Source organism: Atta colombica, unplaced genomic scaffold (assembly GCF_001594045.1).
Source record: "Atta colombica isolate Treedump-2 unplaced genomic scaffold, Acol1.0 scaffold7, whole genome shotgun sequence".
NCBI lineage: Eukaryota > Metazoa > Arthropoda > Insecta > Hymenoptera > Formicidae > Atta > Atta colombica.
This window is the reverse complement of record NW_017259561.1, coordinates 1,152,874-1,164,372: the sequence shown is the minus strand read 5'-3', so window position 1 is coordinate 1,164,372 and position 11,499 is coordinate 1,152,874. Positions and strand designations below refer to the sequence as shown.

The 11,499-nt window shown below is 37.5% G+C and overlaps 1 protein-coding gene across 1 annotated transcript in view; it reads left to right on the top strand.

Annotated features, from left to right (window-relative positions):
* Window positions 1-11,499, top strand: part of LOC108692392 (ubiquitin carboxyl-terminal hydrolase 48-like) — a 56,806-nt gene that overhangs the window by 4,766 nt on the left and 40,541 nt on the right. The window lies entirely within an intron of this gene.

Here is an 11,499-nt window from a genome sequence, read left to right as displayed (position 1 = left end):
ACGTTCGTATGTTTCAATTAAGATGGCGCTAGTTGTCCTGAAAATTGCGCGCCACAGTTTTTCACCCCCCCGCCATTACGGGGCGAGACGCAGTCGGTGATGAGCAACGTTTTTTTGACATCTAATATCGATGAATAATACACGGAAAGGTATGTTATTTAATAAAATTAGATGCTTGAAGTATTATGTCGTAAATAGTATATAGAAATAGCTATTGAACCAAAATTAATGAAAACCGAATGAATAAAGATGAATTAAGAGTATTCTCTTACATTTCTTTCTTTTCAAATTTTAACTCATTGGTGTATTTACAAGATATCTAATATTTCATGAATTGCAATTTAATCTGAATGCATATAATTATTTACTTATGCTTTTTCTTAAACATTTTTACATGTTTGGATGAAAATTTAGTATAAAATTTTTGCCAGGTAAAATTGACGAAAATTAAATATTCTTAAAAATTTTTTTCAATTCTAAAATGAATGTAATATATTTTTCGATTTAAGATATTAATACATTTGAAGAACATCTAATATTTTATTGCAATTCAATCTGCTATATATAATTATTTATTTATGTTCTTTCTAAAATGTTTTGCATTTGAAATTTTGTTTCAACTCTCTTTTTTATACTATTGCGAGATTTTTGCGAAAAACGCGGTGACGAACGCGGTTCGATCTCGCGCTCGTCGATCGTGGTCGAAATCGGTTGTCGTAAATGTTAGAAAGGGAAGATGGACGGGAAGGGTAGATATATCCAGGATGTATTAACGAGCTTTTCCTAATTATGAGAAAAAACTGGACCGCGCGATTAAGCTGGCGGCGGTGGCGGACTCCTCTTTCTCTCGTCTCTCGCTCGTGTGGCTGTGGGGGAGGACCGGGCACGGGAGAAAACTAATTGAAACCGCTTAACGACCCGCCGGCAAATGATACATCGACCCCGACGAAGGGCCACCGGTGTCTTAATATCGTTTCGCCTTCTTCCACGGTCAAGACCGTAAATGCAATTTGGACTCTCGCTCGATCTTCTTCGAGTTTCTACTTTTCTGGTATCCCTAATCTACACTTCACTTGGAGAAAACCATCCCAAAGGCACACACTGAAGTACGCGTTCATCAGGAATAAATCTGAGCTCTTCTTATTGCTCTATCCGTTGCTCAGAAATATCAGCCAATTCAATATATGTCAAGTCTGTAAATACTTCAGATCCATGATTATTTATAGACCATAAAATTTATTTATTTCAATGTAAGGTAGAATCGAATATTATGAGCACCTTAAGGAAACATTTTGATATATATCTACATCTATATACTGAAGAATAAAAAATCTTATGCATACCATTTGATAGATTTGTTGATATTTTATGTATCTTAGTATTGAAATTGATTATTTTAATACAAATGTTAAAATAGTAGCGAGTGTACTTATTACCCGTCCAATGCCCATATTACTCTCTAGATAGGCTAATATGAGCATCTTTAGAAGTAATATGAACACAGGAAATTTGTTGTAAGAAATTATGCAGAAATAAAAGATTGATCGGTCATAATGTATTTAAGTTTTAAAGTAAATTAGCCATCTCTATGCAGCCACTGAACTGATAACCATTTAATACTGTTTTATGACACTATTCGCTTATAACTTACTCTTGATTTCTATTAATGGTTATAGAAAGCTCATAAACCTTCCTTCACCAATCGTCGCAAGGAAGAAGTTCACTTGCATTCTGTACTTCAAACAGGAACTTAGGTGTAGTTTTTATACCTATACTTAAAGATTTATCAAATTAAACGCAAAGAAATCGTTAAAATTTCCTCCGACTATAACGAGACTGCAAATTTCTCCATCTATGTTGTCTACCCATAATGTTTTTCGTCATAGCACGTGTCTTTCCCTCTTTCCTTCGTGATTGTCTACCTCTAAATGAAGAATATCATGCAACATCATTCTCTCATACACACTATCAATCGTCCCTATCTTATCCTCGTCGTTGCACAGTTAAATTTTAGACTATATTCTCATACATGGTATATATAATAAAATACTATAATATGCTGCCTAGCGACATTCATTTCCTCGACTGTATTGCTACTTTCCGTTCAGCCTCACAATATATAGTTTCTTATTGTAAATAGCCATGCACTCATAGCGTTATCGACCACTATGTTACTCATTTCATTTAGTTTGTTTCATTATTTATTGTGCCGATTGTTAATTCATTGTGCTATCACGTGTCCCCTGTAAATTTCTTCTTTAAGGTTCGAGCTCATAAGCAGCATTATGCTGGCGCCTTTTGAAATATCATCGTAAATTTATTGAAATATCGCCTGTCATAAATCTTCTGTATTTTATACGTATCACTAAAGTATTATTATTATTATTATTATTATTATTATTATTATTATTAATTTCTTTGTTCTATTCTTCGTCTTTTTTTCATGTGATAGAGAACTAAAAAAAAATCTTTTGTTGCTCACGTTCTTGTACAAAAAAGATCTTTTGTCTAAATATTTTAGAGAAATTTTAGTAAATTCTACGGCGACTCTGTGCTCGAATATGATATCGTAAATACGAGCGAGATCCTTCCGACAACGAAAAAAAGTCTTTTAACATCCAGGACGGCATTATCTGTGCCCTCCCTTATTATACATTCTCTCGTGTGGCGCGACACGTTGGCTGGACACTTCGGATTGACAGATTCAAATTCGCCGGGGCTTAAATCTCGTGGATTCAACGGTATGCAAGCTAAACCGGGATCAACCCTTCTCGCGGATTACACGTTTGTCGTGTCACGCGCGATTTCGGTATATACGATACGCGTAGGGGGTATGAAAACCACGAAATAAGTGGTCAGGTTCCCGTATTAAACAAGCAGTTACACGCGTAAGAAGGAGGATATAGTGTAATGTTCTTCTCTTCACATAATATGATATAGATGAATATAGATTACTACATTTCTACGTGTTAAATTTTTAATAGTATTTTCGAAAATAATCTGGTGTTTATAAAAAAATTTCTTTCTACCGCATTTTGATTGGAGAGACATATAAAAGAACGATAATTCCCTATTTTGACCCCATTTCTTGAGGTTGCGAGTGTTCACGATCTATTATCGAGAATTTGCTATTAACCGAGGGAAGGAAAATGTGAAAAATATTTTTCCGGACCGCTGGTATTGTCTTCGACCGACTCCTTTGTGACGTCGGTGATTAATTTTTCAGCAGGTCGGGCATGCCGCCCCTTTTTTGCGTCACCACTGCCAGTATAATCGTTCTTTGTATTTTTCGAACAAAACTCCATAGTTCGTTGCTTCCATTACACATAGTTATATTATACAGTACGTGTATAGTATATTTTTTGCAATACTTGGGATATAAAATTACTCTCTATATATCATACATATATATTTTATATTAAATTTTCTATATTTATACTATTTTTATAACAAGCACATGAACGTTTTTACTTTTTCCATATTCTCAGTTTGAGTAATTTCAAATGATCATTTTATTTGTTTAAAAGCATAAAGAAGCAATTTTTCGATAAATAATCTTTTAAAAACATAAAAAATAATATTACTAGCCATTAAATTTAATATATATAATTTTATCTTGAATGACTACTCGAGTTAAACTTCGCATGATATATAAATAGAGTGTTTTACACTTTTTATTTCTTCTTATTTTTTTCAGTATAGAAAAGTAATCTTCTATTTTATTTCTTGATAAGCAATCGTTGCTTCCTCTATTACTCCTTTTATCGATAATTAGCTAAGACTCGCTAATCGGTCACTTTGAAAGCTCTCGCGCCTTTAGGAGAACAAATGGTAGCGAGAATTGCAATCCGTTTAACTGCTTCAAACAAAGTCCCCCGCCAATCCGTCAACGTCGCTCAGATGGATCTTCGAAAGGATTAGGATTTGCATAAACGATCATTCAACTTCCACTTGACGCCACTCATCCTTTCTTTTGGTGCGTGGATATTCCCTGACATTGGTGATTTAAAAACCTATACCTCGTAGGCAATGATATAGGAACTGTTGACTATAATTAATAGAAACTGTTGATCATTATTGTGTCATTGAAAATGCATTTTATTATTCTCTTTAATATATTTGAGCATAAAAATATAATTTATTACGAAAAAAGTAAGTAGATAGTATAGTGAGATATTTAATTTTTTTTACTCGCGAAGTTTATATTTATACAAAATCTATTACAAAGCGGTCTTTTTATAATGATACAATATTTTAAATTTAAATTACTAATATTAAAATCATTCATCTTTCAATTTATATATATCAAATTAACCTTTACAGGACATGAAAGCCACTATAATTATATATTTTGGCGCAAGAAATATAATGAATAATAAATTAACAAGTCTTACTCAAGGAAAAGTTGTAAGATTTAAAAAATGGATCCCGTCCTCTAAAGGTTAATGATAAGTTATTTTATACATACACATAATGTATAATAATTTTACTCATGAAAGATTAATTTATTTTTCATTCTTTTGACAAACGAGTAAGTATTGTACGACGTTTATTGCACCTGAGTGCAAGCTTCGTCGCAATGTCGGCGCTTATTGGGCGCACGCGCTCCCGGGTTGACTTTCGCACTTCGGTAAATAATTATTAATGATGCTTGGGGAAAATGTGACCGCGATCTTGTTGACACCGCATTGTAACACCGCGGACAATGGTGCCGTCGTCGTCGTGGGTCTCGGAAACGCGCGCCGCGTACTCTACTGGCGTAGAACGGAGGAGGTGAATGTGATGGTTGGAGAAGGGCAGAGGCCATAATTAATAACTGGGAATTGATTAAGGTGCCAGATAAGTCCATGGAGCCGGTAGCTTGTGTCTCTCGTCTCTCCTCATCCTTCTCGCGCTCCCTTCGGCTGTCTCTCGCGCGACGCGCGTTACAATATGATTAATAATTTCAAGATAACGCCGTTGTCCCCGCAGAGTCCCTAACATCGTAGTCGTCCCTCCGCGAAGGACCGATTTGCGGCCCCACTTACGGTCTCATAAATGACTAATTATTCTCACCGTCCTTCGTTCAGCTCGCCCAGTGGCCATTTACGCTGGCTGTCCGACGCTCCAAACGCAAATCTCCCTCGCGCACAAATCCGTTCGAAGAGTCAATTTTCTCCTGAGGAAAGTACGTAAAGTTTTTGCTTTATGCTCTCCTTCATCGTTGACGACGATCGGCTGATTCGCTCTTACGGAAAAGCGTCTGCCGCTGTTTCGATAACTCGATGCGGCTTGACGTAGGTTTCCCTTTCCTCTTCAGCGAGGGGTGAAACACCGAAGAAATTTCGACTATTTTGCGTACATTTGGCAGGAGGGTGCCGTTGCTTCGAGGCGAGCGCAGCGGAAAGAGAGAACGCAGCACGACGGGCGGGGTGGACGGGTGCTCGCGGAAGGAAAACTATAAATCATTCGACGAAACGAGCCACCTAGAAAAAGAGGGGTGAGTCTTGGTATTGGAGGAGGGTGGCTCGTAGTCGTCGTGCATCGACTCGCGAAATCCAACTACCCTTAAATAAATTGATTCATTGCGAGAGACCTCCGCGCGCGCTACCACTATAAACTTGAACCGTCCTAAGCTCTTTTTTCTCTCCTTCGTCCGATGATATTTTGCTAATTTTCGAGAGATGAAGTCCACCATCATCGCAATAGGATCCTTGAAAATTGTTCCTATTGGGAAATGGATCGATCAGTACATTATCCATGTCTGGTTTCTTCGATTCGATGAGCCTTACAATGTATGTTCATGTACTAAGGTTGCCACAAAACTGGGAATCAGAGAAAAGTCAGGAAATTTTGCAAATTTCCTTCAAACTGGAAAATTAAAATTTTTGGCTTTAAAAAAGTTTAATATTATATCTACATCACACCTACATAGATTTGGAATACTATTAACAATTAAAATTGCAAGTATAGTGTCAATAACATTAATAGTAATTTACATTATGTTAAATTGATCTTTTAAGAAAATATTTAACGATTTTCAAATCAGGATAAAAATACAACAAATTTCAAAATATCATTGAAAATCATGGAAAACTTGTGGGATTTTTGGATGAGGAATTTGTGACAATCCTGATGAAATCTCGCAAATATTCTCGGCAAATCTTTTCGTAACGAACAACACGATGAATGATCTTTTAATTGATCTATATTATATTCATCGATAATTGGATTCGTACATTCGCAAACGTGCACTCGAAGGAACATGGAAGGAATTCTTTCGGAATCAGGATGTGTCCTCCCTCTCTCTTTCTCTTTCTCCACCTCTATTCCTCATTCTCCCGGGGGTGGCCAGTGTCTCGGGGGCGGTCATATATCATCCACCCTTGGGGGTGGCCGCGGGGGTAGAAGCAAAAAATCTTACCGAGCAAAAACTATCATCAGTGCTCGGTAAAGCGAGCTGAACGTTTCGCCCGCCTCTCTCGCTTTCCTTTTCCCTTTCTCTTCCTTCTTCTTTTCTCGTCATATTCTCTTCATCTAAGGTCTGCGTGTCTGCTATTCTACGTACATTTCCTCATAGTTTTCTACAAATATGATTAAGAGTGGGTTTATGTAAAAATTTCATCAACCTGATACGCTTTCGTATTTCTAAGTGTCTAATCTACTTCCATTGATGCGTTATATATATTTAAAGTTTATTAAAATTGGTAATTGTTGGAATTTTGTTTTCAAATTATATTGGTACATATATTGGTAGAACCCGAGTAGTATTAACGGGATTTGTAGCTAGAAGTGGAAATATTTATACTTTAGAGGGGGAATATCTAGATTCGCGTTAACACGTTATATTTTTAATTTTGGTTCTTTTAATATAAAAAATGCGAAACTCTTTTTATTTTTATAAGGAAACTATAAAAAGTGCTACTAAAACTGCCATTATTTTTTTATATTAACAAAATGTGCTAACTTCACAGATCCTATTTTTGAGTATGAAAGAAATAATTATAGTTCCAGTCGCGACATTTCATAATTTCGTTGATTATCTTTTTCTTCATCATCATACATTTTCTTTATCATACATTTTAACGGTCTCATCAAAACTTTTGCATGCTGCTTTATTTATAATTTTGATTATTGACTGTCTATTTGTTACATTGATTCGAATCACATTGCTACATTCCGAATCGTCAACTTTTAGAACGTGATTTCATTCCGGGGAGTGTGGAATTGGCGAATATCGGAAAGCACGTTCATATTGCCGACTGTACTCTCTCCGCAACGGTGCCAATGTAAATAGACGCGAGCGACCAAGCATGGCGGGTGGCTGCGTTTTTCGTGGTGTATCGCGGTAGCCCAGTGGTCACGCCTGGCTAGCAACCTACGCGTGTTGTTCTCTGATCGGGAACGCTTGATCGATATTGAGAGGTCCGGTAAAAAAACCAACTTAGTCGGCGCAACGATCCGCCTTGCAACCAGCAGTGCCCTGCAAGTGCAACACATTCACAAAACGACCAATGGATGCGCGTTATGTGTTCCCTTGAAATTCCTAGAAATTTTATGTATTTTTTTTAGCAGTTACTGAATAGTTATATTAACTCTATCTAGTAACTGAAAAGTAAAACTACTTAGGATTACAATCAAGATATAAGGCTTTGCCCGCAGTTACTGGACGAAAATTGCGCAAAATCTGAATCCAATATAATAATCCAACGTAATATTATATGGATATACTGAATAGATATATAGATATATAGAAAAACCGCATATATTTCTATCAGAGTTATATAACTCGTAAGGTAGTCGTATTACGTTATAATTGATTTGGAGTCATCAACGACGAGTTTTCTCCATTATTGATTTTACTTAAATCGTTGAACTTTGTTAGAGAAAATTCACGTTCATAGGAATTGAATTATAAAAATTTCTTTCATATTCTATTAATTCATCTACTTATCTTCGTGAAACAAGTTAAGCATTGTATAATCGATAAATTCCTTCTGATTGCTGCAAATTAGCTCGAGTGTTTCTTTAATTACTTTTTGTTCTAACATTCTATAGTTCTTAAAATCTTCCAATTTCTATCTTTCAATCGATTAAAATCAGTCAATGAATTATTTACATATTATTTACAGCTATTACTTTAGTGATATTTTAACGGTGTATGTATTTTAGTTTCCGACAATCGATTGTTGCGCGCTGTTTTCTCATTTACTCTTTACTTTCCACGAATTAAACACAGCATATCTTTGCGCCTTTCGATAATAATGTACCTTGCATAGTGAAGCTGGCTGCGGACAACCAGAAGCGGAGCATCCTTCACGGACCCCCTTTTTATTACATCGGCGAAAGCCTCCGGTCGGTCTTCTTGTTTGCTCAAAGGGGGAGAGGATCTTCGGTCGCGCGGGATAGTCCTCACGAAGGGTACGGGAGAGAAGGGAAACAACGTGGAGAAGAAGAAGGAGGAGGAGGAGGAGGAGGAGGAGGAGGAGGAGGACGACGGTCTGAAGTTACACCGGCGGTAGTCCTGTTGACCGACGGACTGCGGCAGGATGTCGATTATCGATGGTTTTTGCCGTGATTCCCCTTTTTCGAGCCGAGCGCATAATTAGCTTTCGTTATTCTAGCGCGCACCGTCGTGCCGTGCTGTGCCGTGCCGTGCCGTGCCGTGCCGTGCCGTGCCGTGCCGAGCTGAGCTGAGCTGAGCTGAGCCGAGCCGAGCCGCGCGCGGCCGGCCGGCCGGCCGGCTTCCGCCCGCTGACAACGATCGAAGACTCCTTGCTCGCATTATGCTCGCCGTGATCTTCCTCCTTTACCCGACTATTGTCCTTCTCTCTTTCTCTCGTACCTTTCGCATTCTTGCTCTTCGCGGTATTATGCCGCCGCACTCTGCTCGCCTCTTTCGGTCTCGGGCGATTTCAGCGGCCGCGCGGCACTGACTCTGGATCACTTAACGAAGGTTCGAACATTTCCTCCGGTGATCCGACAGCTCGAAGTCATGATGATGATGATGATGATGATGATGATGATGCGCTTTCCTCTTTCCAGGAATTACGAGAGAGGAAGAAGATATGTAAGATGGCAGGATTTAGATCATTCTTTTTTTTTATCTTTAAATGATTTTGCTTTGATATTGATATTTCCTCGTTGAAAAACTGCTATCTTATTTAAATTTACTATTTTTTATAATTGAAGTGATAATTCTCTCCTATTAGACTTTCGAGAATATCATCGTTATTTTCGACTTTTAAACCATGACTTTCAAAAATGCTCTTTCTTCCTATTTTCCAGTCCATGAACTGTAAATTGACTGTATTACAATTCGCGTGATTATTGCTTTCCGTATCGTTACAAGCGAAGTTTGTAAATAGTGATGAACGAGAAGCGAAGATCGGTTCTTCATACCGCGCCACAAACTTGATCGGAATGTCCTGTAATTAAATCACTACGATCTCCTAGACGTCGAAGTCATGCTAGCTTTTGAAATTACCCACTGTTTTCTTGTGTGTTTATGTTTTAGAAATTAATGCTCATTTCCATCAATGTAAATTAATTTTAATCTCGGTTCAAACTTATTCTTTGTTTTTTTCTAATCTTTAGAAAACTAGAAAAAAAATGAAGAATAAGTTGAACCTAGATTAAAGTTAATTTATATTGGTAGAAATGGACATGATAAATCGTACAGTTATCATATGAATGTTACGCGTTATCCTCGATCAATCGCGAACGAAATATGAACATCTGTGATATTTTCATTTTTTTTTATATATTAAATGCAGTTCAGATCTTCGATCGTAAATTGATGTTAAAAAGAAAGCTGAATAATAGTTAGCCTATTTAGGAACTACCATGAAAAACTCGAAAATTATTTATACAGTAATTATTTTTACAGAAAAGTATATTTACACATATACATACATAAGATATAAACTTTTTTTCCTCGTGCTTTTATTTAAAAAATATTTTTTCTGCTTCTGTAGCTTGCTCGTTAAATGCATTTCCTTTCGTTTTTATTGGAATTATTATTTTCCTTGAAATCAACATTTACGTGTGCGACCGCCGGAAATTTAAGTCTGCCGGATCTGACGGAGGATATTCGGCGACGGAAAAGTCCGTTGATGTACATCAACGGTTTGTCTCGTCGCGTCGGTTCATTTCTCATGATCAGCGTGGACATACGCGGGCTCGCAACGTTGTTCTCTTATTTTCCCCGAGTGTCCCGCGGTAACCGGCAGCAACATTGTTTTTCTCTTGCTCTGCTTCCCCTCTCGCACTCCGCTTCCCTCACTCTTTCGCCATCTATCTGACGACTGGCTTTTGGGATTCCTTTTTTAATACTCGGACACACCGAGGACCTTTTACCACGGACACGTAGGGGCCCTCTTGTAATGACCGCAACGCTCCAATGCACTCGGCGTCCGGAGCTGCATAACCGGATGCTGTAGCGGACGCATAGGATGCATCTTGCAGCGCATCCATCTATCGTTTGCTGAATCTCGTTGACATTTCATTTTCGATGTTGCAAGACTGGAAATACATTTGTCGTGTTTTTGTTGAAAATAATAAATAACACATAAATATATAAAGCTATGCGTAAAATGACTAGGATATAATGATCACATCGAAATGTAAATAGTATGATAATTTAAATTTTAACGTTTTGATTATTTTTTTATGTATTATAATTTTATTAAGTTATAATTTTATCTCTTGCAATGTATTTGCTTGTGCGAGATCTGACAAGTGATTCGGTAATAATAGCTTGTAATTGCTGATCTTTTCTTCGATTGATATAAGTAAAAATTCGTAAGCATTTGTCTCGATCCATTAGTTCTCCCAGAGACATGGCCAATAATTCGTTGACAAGAACGGTAATCTCTTTGGAGAGATCGAGAATCATCTAGTCAAATACTGACGGGAGGAGCGCTAAATCAGGGAAAACCTAGGGACACTCGTTTTGGATCTCGGGGGTTGCCTGGAAGACAAATGTCAGTGGAACATGCGGGGAGCTTGGCTCTCGGCCTCTCTTATGCGTGGAGATGCACGGTCTGCGGCGGTAAATCAAGGGTGGTGATATTAAAAGGCCGCTTATACGCGAAAACATAAGATTTATTTCTGTTGGAGTGGAATGTGCGCGCGAGAAGGAGCGGGATAAAGGCGGTTCGTTTCGTCGAACGAGTGAATGCGCGAGGAGCGAAAGGAAGGCCAGATGAGAGAAAGACGGATTATATACGGAACGAATTTTTCCTGACTCGTACGTGCGCGAATAGAAAGACGAGAGTAGAATTCAGGCAAGATAAAGCTGCATACGCATCCATGAAACGAATGACAACGTCTGTCACTGAATGGTTCGGATATTGCAATATTGCAATACGAGAAGTGAAGCAGAACAGAATGGACGGAATGTATAAATATAAATCGCACGTACAACATAAGAGTAAATATAAATTGTAAAAAATAATGCGTGATTTATACATTGAAAAAAATACTAAATATTAATAAATATTTGTTTGAATAGTTCTA